Consider the following 13,218-nt stretch of genomic DNA (forward strand, 5'->3'; position numbering starts at 1 on the left):
TTCGAATTTTGAGAAGAGAAGTGTTAGTAAATGAATAAAGTTGTTAGTGGTTTTTGAAAATTAGAGAGAGAAAAGTAGTTAGGTGGTTTTGAAAAATAAGAAATAGTAAACTTTTAAAATCAAAACAAAACAAACAATTAATTAATTGAAATATGTTTGAAAATCAAATTTTTGAAAAGATAAGAAGTTAGAAAAAGATTTTGAAATTAAGTTTTGAAAAAGATAAGATTTGAAAAAGATTTAAAAAAGATTTGATTTTTTAAAAAATTAAAATTGATAACTTGACTAACAAGAAACTAAAAGATATGATTCTAGAATTTAAAGATTGAACCTTTCTTAAACAAGAAAGTAACAAACCTGAAATTTTTTGAATCAAATCCTTAATTGTTATCAAGGTTTTTGAAAATATGAAATAAAAATAGGAAGAAGATTTTGAAAATCAATTTTTAAAATTTTCGAAAATATTAAGAAGAAAAATGAAAAAGATTTGACTTTTGAAAAAGATTTGAAAAGATAAAAAAAAATTTAAATTGAAATTTTGACTTGACAAAAAAGAAACAACTAAATTTTAAAATTTTTTGACTAAGTCAACCCAAAATTTCAAAATTTATGAGTAAGATAAGGAAAAGATATTTTTTTTAATTTTGAATTTTAATGAAGAAAGAGAAAAACAACAAAATGACTTAATACATGAGAATTTAAGATCAAAACAAAGAAAACATGCAAGAACACTTTCAATGTGAAGATGAACACCAAGAACACTTTGAAGATCATGATGAACATCAAGAACTTATGTTTTTGAAAAATTTTTAAGAAAAGAAACACATGCAAGATACCAAACTTAGAAATTTTTAAACTTTTGACTATAAAAATTCGAAAATGCAAATGAAAAACAAAAAAAAAGACACAAAACAAGAAAATCACAAAATCAAACAAAGGCAATCATCAAGAACAACTTGAAGATCAAGAAGAACATATGCATGAGTTTTGAAAAATGCTAAAAAAATAAAAACATGCAATTGACACCAAACTTAAAATTTGACACTAGACTCAGACAAGAAACACAAAAATTTTTTGGTTTTTATGATTTTATTAATTTTTTTAAAAAATTTTCAAAATTTAGAAAAAAAATTTTGAAAGATTTTTTTTTGAAAAATCTTTAAAAATAGAACAGGATAAAAATTACCTAATCTAAGCAACAAGATGAACTGTCAGTTGTCCAAACTCGAACAATTCCCGGCAACGGCGTCAAAAACTTGGTACACGAAATCGTGAGTTTACACTTCTCTCACAACTCCGCGCAGCTGACTAGCAAGTGCACTAGGTCGTCCAAGTAATACCTTACGTGAGTAAGGGTCGATCCCACGGAGATTGTCGGCTTGAAGCAAGCTATGGTCATCTTGTAAATCTCAGTCAGGCGGATTCAAATGGTTATGAGGTTTTGATAATTAAAAGAGAAATAAAACATAAAATAGGATAGAGATACTTATGCAATTCATTGGTAGGAATTTCATATAAGCGTATGGTGATGCTTTGTTCCCTCTGAGCCTCTAGTTTCCTATTGTCCTTATCCAATCATGCGTATCTGTATGTTGGTGGATCACCGTTGTCAATGGCTACCATCCGTCCTCTCAGTTAAAACATGTCTGCTACGGTTTCCCGCATGGCTAATCAACTGTCGGTTCTCGATCGTGTCGGAATAAGATCCATTGATCCTTTTGCACACTGTCACTACGCCCAACAATCACGAGTTTGAAACTCTTCACAGTCATTCCATCCCAGATCCTACTCAAAATACCACAGACAAGGTTTAGACTTTTCGGATCTCAAGAATGCTGCCAATTGATTCTAACTTATACCACAAAGACTCTGATCTCACAGTCAGGAGAGGCAACCATGCATCGTGAACTATGAGGCTAAGAGATACACACTCAAGCTGTCGCAGATAGAACGGAGGTGGTTGTCAGGTACGCATTCATAAGGGAGGATGATGATGAGTGTCACGGATCATCACATCCATCAGGTTGAAGTACGAGTGAATATCTTAGAACAAGAATAAGCGTGAATTGAATAAAAAAATAATAGTACTTTGCATTAAAGGAACAGCAGAGCTCCACACCATAATCTATGAGGCGTCGAAACTCCACCGTTGAAAATACATAAGTGATGAAGGTCCAGGCATGGCCGAATGGCTAGCCCCCAAAACGTGATCAAGAGATCAAAAGTGATCCAAAGATAGTCTCAAAAATGATCTAAAGCAATACAATAGTAAAAAGTGCTATTTATACTAAACTAGTAAACTAGGTTTACAGAAAATGAGTAACTAAGTGTAGATAGTGCAGAAATCCACTTCCGGGAACTACTTGGTGTGTGTTTGGGCTGAGCATTGAAGCTTTCACGTGCATAGGCTCTTCTTGGAGTTTAAACCCAGTTTTGGTGCTAGTTTGGGCATTTAACTCCAGCTTTGGTGCCAGTTCTAGCGTTTTACGCCAGAAAAGGGTCTCTGGGGGCGTTTGGACGCCAATTTGGGCCATCAAATCTCTGGCAAAGTATGGACTATTATACATTGCTGGAAAGCCCAAGATGTCTACTTTCCAACGCAGTTGCGAAAGCGCCAATTGGGCTTCTGTAGCTCCAGAAAATCCACTTCGAGTGCAGGAAGGTCAGAATCCAACAGCATCTTCAGTCCTTTCTCAGCCTCTGAATCATATTTTTGCTCAAGTCCCTCAATTTCATCCAGAAAATACCTGAAATCACAAAAAAACACACAAACTCATAGTAAAGTCCAGAAATGTGATTTTTGCATAAAAACTAATAAAAATATACTAAAAAGTAACTAAAACATATTAAAAACTATGTAAAAACAATGCCAAAAATTGTATAAATTATCCACTCATCACAAGGCTAGGCTCAAGTGCAAAAGCACTCCTTCAAAGCTCAATGTTCTGAGCATCAATGATTAGAGAGTCAAGAAAGGAAACAAATGAGCTTAATAAAGTCCTCTAATTTAATGCTTGTGGTGCTTATGTATCAAGTGGTAATACTTGAAAACAAAGCATTTAGAATTGTAGCTTTGTTATCAACTCATGGGGTAAAGCACCCAAAAGAAAAAACTAATAAGAAATTCAAAAGCTTGTTTCAAGGAAGAAATATAAGGAAAAGATTTCATAAATTGAGCTAGATAGAAGCATCAATCATTTACATTTCTTTTGTGATTGTAGCATGTATAGAAAACTAGCCAACTATGAACATTGAGTTGCTATTCTTCTTACCTTGGATTGTCAATCTTTATTGAATGATTCTTTTCTTGCTTGGGGACAAGCAAGATTTAAGTTTGGTATTGTGATGACATGTCATCATGTCATATTTTTCTATGCTTTTTCATACAAGAAATTGATAATTAGTGCTTAAATATTGCATTCTTTTGTGCTCAAATGGTATATTTCTTTGATGTTTTGATTTTATAAATTTTGTAGGAAATAAGAAGAAAAAGAAGCAAAAAAAAGCACAAAATAAGCTAAAAAGAAGAAAAGAGGAATTCTGGGCACGCTTTGAAGATTGAGCACACTTTGGAACCTTAGGCCACGCTGATGGGTTGGAATCAAATTCCAACACCAAACTCATCGGCAAGTGTACCGGGTCGCATCAAATAGTAATTACTCACAAGAGTGAGGTCGATCCCACAGGGATTGATGGATCAAGCAACTTTAGTAGGTGATTAGTTTAGTCAAGCTAACATTGGTGAATTGAAGTGAAATTGAAGCAACAGAATGTAAATAGCAGTGAATTTAAAGTTGCAGAAAGTAAGTGAGCAGAATCTTAAAGAGCAAGAAATGTATATTGACAGAATCTTAAATGACAAGAAATGTAAATTGCATCAAATGTAAAGGGGGCTGGATGCTGGAAAGTAAAGGAGGTAATAGATCAATCAATCAGAACAATTGCATAAAATGTAAAGGAGCAAGAAAGTAAATCAAGCTCAATGTGAATGTGAAATTGCGGAAGAAAATTGCTCAGAATTGCAGGAAGAACAGAATTGCAGATTTGCAGGAAAAGTAAATTTGGATCTCAACAATTTCTAATGTAAACTTGTAGAAAGTAAATTTGCTAGAAAGAAAAGTGTAGCAGAGAATTTCAGAAATTGAAAATTTGCATAAGCCAACTTGAATTCAATTGTAACAGAAATGTAAAATTGCAGAAGAGGAAAAGAAAGCTAAGTTCTCTACCAGAGCCTTCTACCCTACTCCTAATGCTCTCTACCAGAGCCATCCTTCTTTCTAAAATGGAACAGATGCCTTTTTATAGGCTTTAATAAAATTAAAATGAAAATAAAAATAAAAATAAATTACAATTAAATGAAATTCTTAATCTAATTATTTCTTGTGCCTTTGAGTGATAATGTGGACTTTGCTTATTTTAGATTTGAAGAGAAATGGGTCCACTTGACCTTGGTTCAATTTGGTTTCGTGTGTGGAAACCTTTCAGGGGAGCGCTCAGTAAAGTAACCTGCGTGACAAGCATTCTTCGTAGTGCTCCTTCGAACCATGGTGGCTTCAATTTGAACCAATTTTCTCAGCAAAGTGGCTCATTTGATGAAAGTAGCGTAGCGCTTCATGCCTTGAGGAAAGGCTCCCTCTTCGAGCCTTGGCCATTTCATTTTGGCCAATTTTCCTTTGTGCCAAGCCTTGCTTTTTCTTTGTGGCAACCCCGAAAAAGTGAAAAGATTGAACGGAGCGCCCTTGCTTCCTTGGCTTTGGTGAAGCGCTCCGTTGCAACAATTCACGTAGCGCTCTCATGCTTCCTTGAAGCCAGATAAAGTGAAAATAATGAACCGAGCGCTCCCTGCTTTGCTTGCTTGCATAGCGTTTTCTTGCTTTAATGAACGCTACGTTCATTCATGGATTGGCTTTGCTTTTAACGCCTTTCGCTTAATAATGCATGCATTCATTTTGTTAATTAATAATGCCAATTATGCATTAACGAAAGCTTTCATCCATTGGCATTAACAATTATATGCTCCATGCATGCATTATATACTTAGTAATGCAAGATTTGTTCTTTTGCCAATGCATTTACTTTAATTAATAATGCATTACGTGCATGCTTGCATTGGCCTTGTTAATTAATACTAATGCATTGCATAAATAATTAAATGCATGCATACATTAACGCATGATAAATCAAGATAGCATGTTTATTAATTATTAATGCATGCATAAGCATTATGCATATGCCAAGGCTTTCATGATCATGGGCCACGCTTTGTCGCTTTTTAAAAGCGTGGCCTAAGGTTCCAAAGTGTGCTCAACTTTAAAGTGTGTCCCAAAATCATTATTTTCTTCTTTTGAACTGATTTTGTGCTATTTTACTTCTTTTTCCACTTATTTCATACAAAAATTTATAAAATCAAAAGATCAAGGAAATATACCATTTAAGCACAAAAGAATGCAATATTTAAGCATTAATCATCAATTTTTTGTATGAAAAAGCATAGAAAAACATGACATGTTGACATGTCATCACAACACCAAACTTAGACCTTGCTTGTCCCCAAGAAAGAAAAGAATCATGCAATAAAGATTGACAATCCAAGGTAAGAAGAATAGCAACTCAATGTTCATGGTAGGCTAGTTTTCTATGCATGCTACAATCACAAAAGAAATGTAAATGATTGATGTTTCTATCTAGCTCATTTTATGAAATCTTTTCTTTATATTTCTTCATTGAAACAAACTTTTCATTGTCTTATTAGCTTCTCCTTTTGGGTGCTTTACCCCATGAGTTGATAACAAAGCTACGACTTCTAAATGCTTTGTTTTCAAGTGTTACCACTTGATACATAAGCACCACAAGCATTTAATTAAAGGACTTCTTTAAGCTCATTTGTTTCTTTTCTTAACTCTCTAATCATTGATGCTCAGAGCCTTGAGCTTTGAGGGATTGCATTTGCACTTGAGCCTAGCCTTGACTTTAAGTGTTTTGTTTTCAACCTTTTTGCTTGATACATAAACACCATAAGTACTTAACAAATGAATTGTCATTGGTACTCAGAGCCTTCAGCTTTCTCATTCTTTCCCTTTTTCTTTTCTTGCCTTAATTTGCAATTGCTTCTTCAAAGTTTTCATGATTTCAAAAGATTTCACAAAATGTACTAGATGAAAACTTCAATTAAATAAAATCTAATGAAATTGAGCAACATTTAATCATACTAGCCTTCCAATACTTGTATGCACATGCTAAGTTCTTCTTTCATGCCTTGTTTGTTTATGATCATGATGCTTTTTTTTGCTTTTGAATTCACAAAACTCAAGTTGGTAGTTATAATGCCATAGCAACATGTTACAGATCAAAATTCAAACTATGCTTATTCATACTACACATGCATACAGAGAAGACAAAGATAATCATGCAATTTAAAGTGCTGGAAACAAATGAGAGGAAAAGGAACTTTACAACCTTGTAGTTCATCTTCTCTATTGTTGTCATTTTCCTCCCATTCTTCCTCTTTCCTTGCCAAACTCAGAATGCTTGCTCATCCTCAAGAAGTAATTAGAACAATGGCTATGGGGCTCAGATGGATCATGAGTGTCTCACACAATGAAATGTTAGTGGTACATGTGTTTAAGCAAGCAAAATAATCATCAAGGCACATGAAACAGAGACATTGTGATTGCAAACTTAAAAGGGTGTGCATGATACATTGCATAAAGAATGAGTGGCACACCAAACTTAGTGTGACACTTTCACTTGAAATTGATGCAAGTATCTAGTAAGGATTGGAACCAAATTTTGTTGCATAGCAACACCAAACTTAGAATGCAATCATATGTCAATTTATTTGAATTAAAACTAAGCAAATGAAACTGCTGTATGTTAAATACAATCACCAAGCTAAGAATCTGTCATGAATAAGGGTCTCTTGGTGATGTATTAACAAAAACAGTTAATAGAAGAAAGCATTAAAAACAAGGAACTGACTAAAACAAAGAGAAAACTAAAATTGTCTAACTAAAAGAAAGATAACACTGCAAAGGGCATTGTGATTATGCAAACAAGTGGTGTTGCTTAATGAATGGCATAGAGAATTAAGTGGTACACCAAACTTAGAATCTTAGTGTGACACTTTCATTTTTGATGCAATCATCCAAAAAGATTGAAAACAAATTGTTGCAGGGTAACACCAAACTTAGAATGTAACCATATGCCAATTTATTGAATTTAAATAAAGCAAAGAAAGAAAACAAAGCAGAGAAGAGAAATGTTACCTACGGTTGACATGTTGTTCACTTTCTTCCTCTTCTTCCAGTTTGTTAAGAGGAATGACCTCAAGGGGGGAGAAGACTCAGCCATTATCCCTTGTCTTGGCCTCTCTTCAGCAAGCTTCCTTTTGTAAATGGCTTGATTGAGCTTGCTTGCTGGATTAGGGACAGGATTAGTGCTCTTGTTAGTTGCCTTCACTTCTTCAGATTCAAGACTTGGTTGCTGTGTGATTATTGGAGTTTTATCTTCATCCAGAGCCTTTTAAATTGGTGGTTCAATGAGCTCTTCCTCTATGCACTTCTCTGCTTTAATTGAGTGTGACTTCTCTTGATTATCTTCCTCCATTCCTTCTTCACGACTTTCCATTAAGTCCTTTGGGAGGGAATCTTCATGTTCTATTGTCACTTCAATTAGCTTTTGTGAATATACAGCCTCATGGTCAATTGCCTCCACCACCTTCTCCTTCATTGAAATTTCACTTAATACAGTGGCCTCTTCTTCCTCTTCTTCACTCACAGTTTGTTCTTTATCCTTACTATTTGGCAATCCTGAATGTGTCCTCCTTTGCTCTAAGGGCCCATTAATCTTCTTGAAGAGGATTTCTTTCCAGGAGGATTGTTTGTGTCTTTCCAAGAGTTGTCCTTGTATTTTAATGACTTAGCATTGGCTTTCCAAAGATTCTTTGTACCATTGAAGGTAATCCTCAACTGCTAGTTCAAGAGATGAAGGTTGAGAGTAATTTTGGTGACTTAGATGTGTTGTGGTGAAGCTGTGTTGAGGGGTGTGGAATGAGTTTTGTGAGTTGTGGGATGAATTTTGTGGTTGGTGGGATAACTTGTATGGATCTTGGAGGAAACTTTGTGTTGAGGCATAATCAAGGGATGAACAATCTTCCAAGTATGCTCTGGCATCACAATCAAGTGATAATGTCCTTGAATAATTAGAATGTGAATCATTGCATTTCCCTTCCCAGCCATCATTGTGTACGTGCCATCACAGTATGAGTCACTTTGTGGCTCTGGGAAATATTTCATTTCACTTGATTGTTCATACTTCCTCATTCATTGTTGATACTCCCATCCACCATGAGGATAATGATATGAATCATTTTGTGGTGGTAGTTGGTATCCCATATGATTCTCTTGCTTATCTTGTGTCTCTAAAGCAAATCTCCATGGATTGGGGTGCTCAGAATTTGTATTTTCTTGGTGATATTCCCAGTCATCATTAGAGATTGGTGATGGTGGGTAATATCCCATAAAATATGTTTGATCATAAGTTAAGTTGAACTCCATTTGAGTTTTGTAAAACACACAACCAGTGAAAACTGAAATTACTCATATCAGAGATGAAAATTTCTTAGTGAGGCAAAAACACAAACACCTTGGTTTCAACTTAAAATAGAGAACAAAACAAAAAAAATGCTTGATCTAGACTTCTCACCCACTTAATCATTGTCGATCTAATCAATCCCCGGCAACGGCGCCAAAAACTTGATGGGTTGGAATCAGATTCCAACACCAAACTCACCGGCAAGTGTACCGGGTCGCATCAAGTAGTAATTACTCACAAGAGTGAGGTTGATCCCACAGGGATTGATGGATCAAGCAACTTTAGTGGGTGATTAGTTTAGTCAAGTTAACATTGGTGAATTGAAGTGAAATTGAAGCAACAGAATGTAACTAGCAGTGAATTTAAAGTTGCAGAAAGTAAGTGAGCAGAATCTTAAATAGCAAGAAATGTAAATTGACAGAATCTTAAATGACAAGAAATGTAAATTGCATCAAATGTAAAGGGGGCTGGGTGCTGAAAAGTAAAGGAGGCAATAGATCAATCAATCAGAAAAATTGCATAAAATGTAAAGGTGCAAGAAAGTAAATCAAGCTCAATGTGAATGTGAAATTGCAGAAGAGAATTGCTCAGAATTGCAGGAAGAGTAAATCAAGCTCAATGAAAAAGTTGAATTGCAAGAGAACAGAATTGCAGATTTGCAGGAAAAGTAAATTTGGATCTTAACAATTTCAAATGTAAACTTGCAGAAAGTAAATTTGTAAGAAAGAAAAGTGTAGCAGAGAATTTCAGAAATTGAAAATTTGCATAAGCCAACTTGAATTCAATTGTAACAAAAATGTAAAATTGCAGAAGAGGAAAAGAAAGCTAAGCTCTCTATCAGAGCCTTTTACCCTACTCCTAATGCTCTCTAGCAGAGCCAGTCTTCTTTCTAAAATGGATCATATGCCTTTTTATAGGCTTTTACAGAATTAAAATGAAAATAAAAATAAAAACAAATTACAATTAAATGAAATTCCTAATCTAACTATCTTTTGTGTCTTTGAGTGATGATGTGGGCTTTGCTTGCTTTGGATTTGAAAAGAAATGGGTCCGGTTGGCCTTGGTTCAATTTGGTTTGGTGTGTGGGAACCTTCCACGGGAGCGCTCAGTGAAGTAACCAAACGTAGCGCTGCCTTTGCTTTGTGCCTTGGCTCATTTGATGCGTGACAAGCATTCTTCATAGCGCTCAGTTAACTAGTTTAACTTAGCGCTAAGGGGGGGAGGGGGGCGGGGGCCTCCCCTTCGAACCATGGTGGCTTCAATTTGAACCAATTTCCTCAGCAAAGTGGCGCTCAGACGATGAAAGTAACGTAGCGCTTCATGCCTTGAGGAAAGGCTCCCTCTTCGAGCCTTGGCCATTTCATTTTGGCCAATTTTCCTTTGTGCCAAGCCTTGCTTTTTCTTTGTGACAAGCCCGAAAAAGTGAAAAGATTGAACGGAGCGCCCTTGCTTCCTTGGCTTTGGTGAAGCGCTCCGTTGCAACAATTCACGTAGCGCTCTCATGCTTCCTTGAAGCCCGATAAAGTGAAAACAATGAACCGAGCGCTCCCTGCTTTGCTTGCTTGCATAGCGTTTTCTTGCTTTAATGAACGCTAGGTTCATTCATGGATTGGCTTTGCTTTTAACGCCTTTCGCTTAATAATGCATGCATTCATTTTGTTAATTAATAATGCCAATTATGCATTAACGAAAGCTTTCATCCATTGGCATTAACAATTATATGCTCCATGCATGCATTATATACTTAGTAATGCAAGATTTGTTCTTTTGCCAATGCATTTACTTTAATTAATAATGCATTACGTGCATGCTTGCATTGGCCTTGTTAATTAATACTAATGCATTGCATAAATAATTAAATGCATGCCATGGGCCACGCTTTTTAAAAGCGTGGCCTAAGGTTCAAAAGCGTGCTCAACTTCAAAGTGTGTCCCAAAATCATTCTTTTCTTCTTTTGAATTGATTTTGTGCTATTTTGCTTATTTTTCCACTTATTTCCTACAAAAATTTATAAAATCAAAAGATTAAGAAAATATACCATTTAAGCATAAAAGAATGCAATATTTAAGCACTAATAGAAAAACATGACATGATGACATGTCATCACACGCTTTTAAAAAGCGTGGCCCATGACCATGAAGCCATGGCATGCATTAATGCCTTATGCATGGATTTAATTAATAATGCCACCATGAACCATGCAATATCAATGCAATGGAATTATTAATGAATGAAACGCAATTGGCAAATCATGCATTACTAAGTAATATAATGCATGCATGAAGCATATAATTGTTAATGCCAATGGATGAAAGCTTACGTTAATGCATAATTGGCGTTATTAATTAACAAAGCCAATGAATGCATGCATTATTTAATCTTCTTTGCCAAAGGCGTTAAAAGCATGCAAAGCCAATCCATGAATGAACGCTAAAATGGCAGTACTAACTAATAAAGCATGCATGCATTTAATTGAGAATGAATTGAATGAATGCAACGTTAATGCATTAGTATTATTATTAAAACCATGGAAGCATGCATATAATATTAAGGCATTAATGGAAGCACTTATTAGTAATGCCATGAACGTGAGGCCACAAAAGCAAGCATTTTCGGGCATTCACCAAGGGAAAGAAAGCACGCTCCAAGGGATAAAGAGCCTAGCGCTCAATTGAGGGAGCGCAGCGCTCAAAATTGTGAACGCTCATAGAGGCCAAGCACGCACAAAATGGCACGCCCAAAGGATGTGAACGCAACGTTCACTTTCCAAACGGAGCGCTCCCCTGGGAGTGAACCAAGCTACTCTAACCCATGCCATCAAGTACCAATCCAGATCCATATTCATTCAAAACCAAATCCAAATCAACCCATTTCATTGAAATCCCAAAGGAAGCAAAGTCCATTGACATAATTCAAAGGCACCAGAACAAGCTAGATTAGGAATTTCATTTAATTTGTAATTTGATTTCAATTTCAATTTCATTTTCATTTTTGTAAAACCTATATAAAGGCATCAATTTCATTTCATTAAGAAGGCTGGCTCTACTAGAGAGCAGTAGGAGTAGGAGTAGAATAAAAAGCTCTTGTAAACACATTTATTTTTCTGCACTGAATTCAATTTCGCTTATGCACTTTCAATTTCTATAATTCTCTTCTGCAATTTCTTTTTCTGCACTTTTACAATTTTCTTGAGCTGAGTTTGCTTTTTGTACAATTTAAATTCTCTGCCTCCTTGCTAATTTCCTTTCTGAAATTTTACATGAGTTTGCTGTGAGCTTGATTTACATTTCTAAGCAATTTAAATTTTCCTACACCTCAATTCCCTTTTCTGTTGATGCAATTTACTTTCCTTGTCATTTAAGATTCTGTCACTTGTTCCAAGCTTAGATTTACTACCTCTTTAATTTTCAACGCCCAATCCCCTTTATATTTACTGTAATTTACATTTCTTGTCATTTAAGCTTCTGTTCAATTTACATTCTGCCATTTACAATTTTCAGTCAATTTACTTTTTGTTGCTTCAATTCCATCCAATTCATTACTGTTAGCTTGACTAGACATATCACCCACTAAAATTGCTTGATCCATCAATCCCTGTGGGATCGACCTCACTCTTGTGAGTTATTACTACTTGATACGACTCGGTACACTTGCCGGTGAGTTTGTGTGGAAATCAAATTTCCACCCACCACTTTGCTTCGGACAAGAAGGCCCAAACCAGGCGTCCAACGCCAGCTTCCTGCCCCCTTCCAGGCCCAGCGTCCAAACTCCCAGAGAGGACCTCCTAGCTGGTGTTCCACGCCTAAGAGACCTCATAGCACGTGGATCTCATCAAAGTTTAACCCAAACACTCACCAAGTGGGTCGCAGAAGTGGATTTTAGCACTAAATAGACTATTTTACCCTTATTAGTCATTTGTTTAGTATTTAAAGTGTATTTTACATAATCATGAGACATCACGCATATCATTCATCCCTATTTTTGTTTTACATTATATTTTTTCTTCAGTATGAGTTTCTAAACCTCCTTGGTTGAAGGGAGGAGCCCTGCTGATTCCTATGAATTAATAAAAGTACTACTGTTTGTCTTTGATCTGTGTTTGATTAATTCTAAAATGTATATTTGTACTTCGTCGTGGTGAATAGGATGATCTGACAAATTAGTTCTGTTCATCACATTAAGACGAACATGCCTGACAAACACCTGCATTTACTTGGGTTCAAAACGCATCTTTCACTGGACAGTGACGAACCAACAACTTTAATATACATCTCTCAGACGGCTAATCCACGACTTCGTTGGGGACTTCTCGAGATATCAGTTCAGCCGATTTCTGGTGAGATTAGGGTCTCTGTGGTAGAGGTTATAACCCAAGGTGCAGCATTCTCTGATCTGGAAGATCCTACCTTGTCTGTGGCGCTTTAAGTAGGATCATTAAAGAGAATGGACTGTACGAGCTTCACCCTCAATCAGAATGGATCCATACTAAACCTGGGGTTCAGATCTGGAAGAGTATTGGCAACTGCTCAAACCAGTGTCAACCACATACATCCTGCCAGTGAAGAAATCACTCAAAAGCAAAGAGAGCAGTAATACTAAAGTTTCAGAAAGACAAAGCAACTCCAA

This window comes from Arachis duranensis, chromosome 3 (assembly GCF_000817695.3).
Source record: "Arachis duranensis cultivar V14167 chromosome 3, aradu.V14167.gnm2.J7QH, whole genome shotgun sequence".
In the NCBI taxonomy this organism is placed as follows: Eukaryota; Viridiplantae; Streptophyta; class Magnoliopsida; order Fabales; family Fabaceae; genus Arachis; species Arachis duranensis.